Source organism: Lampetra fluviatilis, chromosome 59 (genome assembly GCF_964198595.1).
Source record: "Lampetra fluviatilis chromosome 59, kcLamFluv1.1, whole genome shotgun sequence".
NCBI lineage: Eukaryota > Metazoa > Chordata > Hyperoartia > Petromyzontiformes > Petromyzontidae > Lampetra > Lampetra fluviatilis.
The window spans coordinates 5129999-5134126 of record NC_136333.1 but is presented as its reverse complement, the minus strand read 5'-3'; positions in this window follow the sequence as shown (position 1 = coordinate 5134126).

The following is a 4128-nucleotide window of genomic DNA, read 5'->3' as shown; positions in this document are numbered from 1 at the left end:
TCCCCTACCCCTCCCTCCCCTCCCCCTCCCCTCCCCTCCCCTCCCCCTCCCCTCCCCTCCCCCTCCCCTCCCCTCCCCTCCCCCTCCCCTCCTCTACCCCTCCCCCTCCCCCTCCCCTCCCCCTCCCCTCCCCCTCCCCTCCCCCTCCCCTCCCCCTCCCCTCCCCCTCCCCCCCGATTTGCACGGCCAATTCGTACGCCGATTTGACGCGCGCGGGAGGCGACTTTGCGCGAACGGCCGCGGTGGAAGTGAAACGTTTCCCGAAGCGTTCCCCAAAACGTGCTCGTGAGAGTCATCGGCCAAACCCCCCCCCCACCACCACCTCCACCACCTCCACAACCACCACCACCACCACCTCCACCACAATGCCCACGACCCTCCTGGGGCAGGGAGAGTGGAGACTCTCGTTGAGACTGTCCCCATGCTAGGTAATCGCCATCGTGATCATCACCATCATCATGATCATCATCAGGATCATCATCACCACCTTCACCATCATCACCACCACCATGATCATCACCATCATCATGATCATGATCACCATCACCATAACCATCATCATTATCATCACCATCATCACCACCATCATGATCATCATCACGACCATCATGATCATCATCACCACCATCATCATCACCACCATCATCATCATGATCACCACCATCATCATCATCATCATGGTCATCATCACGACCATCATGATCATCATCACCATCATCATCATGATCATCATCACCATAAGCATCATCATCACCATCACCACCACCATCACCACCACCATCACCATCATCACCACCACCATCATCATCATGATCATCATCACCATCATCATCATGATCATCATCACCATAAGCATCATCATCACCATCACCACCACCATCACCACCACCATCACCATCATCACCACCACCATCATCATCATGATCATCATCACCATAAGCATCATCATCATGATCATCATCACCATCACCACCACCATCACCACCATCATCACCATCATCACCACCACCATCATCATCATCATGATCATCATCATCACCACCATCATCACCATCATCATCACTACCATCATCATCATGATCACCACCATCATCATGATCATCATCATCATGATCATCATCACGACCATCATCACCATCATCACCATCATGATCACCATCATCATCACCATCATCACCATCATCATGATCATCATCACCATCGTCGTCATCGTCAATGAGCTGTGATCAATCAGCTGCCGGGATCAAAGCCTCCTTACCCCCCCTCCCCTCCAAGCTGCTGCCAACATTTCGCGATCATCGCGGAACCGATCGCGTCGCTCCCTATCCTCGGTGGCTCTCCTCTGTAGCGCTGCCCCCCCCCCCTGCCGGGCTAAAACAAAGGGGGGCATTGTTGGTGTCGTCGTGGAGTCGCTGTGCACGTCCCTGCCACGCCGACGCAGCGTCGCAGCGTCGCTCGCGTCGCGGACAGAATGTCGGGTTCGAAAGATTTTCACTTTTGGCGACAAAAAAAAAAACGACTGTCGATCTGTCACTGGCGTCACCACCGCCACCACCGCCACCGCCACCATCACCACCACCGCCACCGCCACGACCACCACCGCCACCACCACCGCCACCAACGCCATCACCGCCACCACCACCGCCACCGCCACGACCACCACAGCCACCACCGCCACCACCAACGCCATCACCGCCACCACCACCGCCACCGCCACCACCACCGCCACCACCACCGCCACCACCACCGCCACCGCCACCACCACCGCCACCACCGCCACCACCAACGCCATCACCGCCACCACCACCGCCACCACCACCAGCGGTAGTGTAGCGGTTTGCGCGCTACGCTGCGCTACGAACCTGGCGACCCGGGTTCGATTCCCGCTCACGGCCAACACCAATGACGATTATCGGAACCGGTTCTGGGCCTCCCCTAGGTCGACTCAGCCTCAAATGAGTACCTGGTGCGGTGTGTACAAATCATCGCCAATGGGAAGACAAAGGCGGCCGATTGTGGCGCTGGCCACCCACCCCCTCGTGTGCCGTGCCGGCCTTCATATGTGCCAAACATCTGTTAAGGCGATGTACCAGTGTGTGTGTCTATGTACCAGTCTGTGTGTGTGTCTATGGGCAGGTGTGTGTATGTACCGGTGTGTGTGTATCTACGGGTGTGTGTGTGTCCATGTACCGGTGTGTCCATGTACCGGTGTGTGTGTCTACCTGTGTGTGTCTCCCAGTGTGTGTGTGTCTCTCTACCTGTGTGTGTGTGTCTACCTGTGTGTGTGTGTGTCTACCTGTGTGTATCTCCCAGTGTGTGTGTGTTAGTCTACCTGTGTGTGTACCTGTGTGTGTGTACGTGTGTGTGTGTGTCCATGTACCGGTGCCATGAAAAATCAATCCGTTTGCAGGACACCGACCCCCCAAGGCCTTCCCTGCTCCCTACCCCCACTCAGCCCCCTCGTCCCCCCCCACCCAACCCCCTCGCCCCCCCCCCCACCCTGCAGGGGTCCTCCGTGGCACCCTGAGGTCGACTCAGCACAAACCCCTCGTGGCGAATGTCCTGTCCACCCCTCTCGCTCTGCTCTCTCTGCCTTTCTCTGCCTCTCTCGCTCTCTCGCTAGCCCCACTCTCCCTGCCTCTCTCTCACACTCTCCCTGCCTCTCTCTCACACTCTCCCTGCTCTCCACACACACACACCTCTCTCTGTCTCTCTCGCTAGCCCCACTCTCCCTCCCGTTATCTCTCTCTTTTTTTACGCTCAGTGGAAACAAGAAGATGCTCGGTGTAGTCGGCACTTTGCTTCGTTCATCATTTCGTAATTTTTTTTTTAAATTTTGCTATATGTAAACCCCCACCTCTCGCTCACTCTCTCTCACACTCTCCCTGCTCTCCACACACACACCTCTCTCTGCCTCTCTCGCTAGCCCCACTCTCCCTCCCGTTATCTCGCTCTCCCTGTGTGTCTCTCTCGCTCTCCCTGTGTGTCTCTCTCTCTCTCGCTCTCCCTGTGTGTCTCTCTCTCACTCTCCCTGCTCTCTCCATACACCTCGCTCTCTCTCTCTCTCTTGCCCTGCTCTGCTCCACACTGCTCTCCCACCCCCTCTCTCTCTCCCACCCTCTCTCGCTCTTCTCTGCTCGTGCCGCGCGCGATCTCTCTTTGTCAGGAGGAGCTCTCGCAGTCTCTCCATCCCAGTCGCTCCCTCCCTCCTCCCCATTCTCTCCATCTCAGTCGCTCTCCCCCCATTCTCTCCATCCCAGTCGCTCTCCCACCCCCCATTCTCTCTATCCCTGTCTCTCTATCCCTGTCTCTCCATCCCTGTCTCTCTATCCCTGTCTCTCTCTCCCATTCTCTCTATCCCTGTCTCTCTCTCCCTGTCTCTCCATCCCAGTCGCTCCCCCCCCCCTCCCCATTCTCTCCATCTCAGTCGCTCTCCCCCCCATTCTCTCCATCCAGTCGCTCTCCCACCCCCCATTCTCTCTATCCCGTCTCTCTATCCCTGTCTCTCCATCCCTGTCTCTCTATCCCTGTCTCTCTCTCCAATTCTCTCTATCCCTGTCTCTCTCTCCCTGTCTCTCCATCCCAGTCGCTCCCTTCCCCTCCCCATTCTCTCCATCTCAGTCGCTCTCCCCCCATTCTCTCCATCCAGTCGCTCTCCCACCCCCCATTCTCTCTATCCCTGTCTCTCTATCCCTGTCTCTCTATCCCTGTCTCTCTCTCCCTGTCTCTCAATCCCAGTCGCCCCCCCCCCTCCCCCCCACAGTCTCAGCTGCTGCCGGTCGCTGGCGGTGGCGGTCGCCGCGCGAGCAAATCGGGAAACCGAAATCGGAGGCAAAGCAAAGAGAAATCGGCATCTTCGTGACAACGAGCGCGAGAAAAATTGAGAGCGCGCGTCCACCGGCTTGAAGGCAAATCGAAGCGAGCGAAGAGAGAGCGAGCGGGCGGGAGAGTGGGAGTGGGAGAGCGAGCGAGAGAGATAGCGAGAGAGCGAGCGAGAGTTACAACCGATCGGCTGCTGGTCGCTCTCCCGCGGGTTCCCGCGCCTCCAGGCTCGGACATCGCGCGGACATCCCCAGCGGACGGGGGGCAGCGGGGGGGGCGGATTGGGGGGGGGGGCAGCTCCGAGCA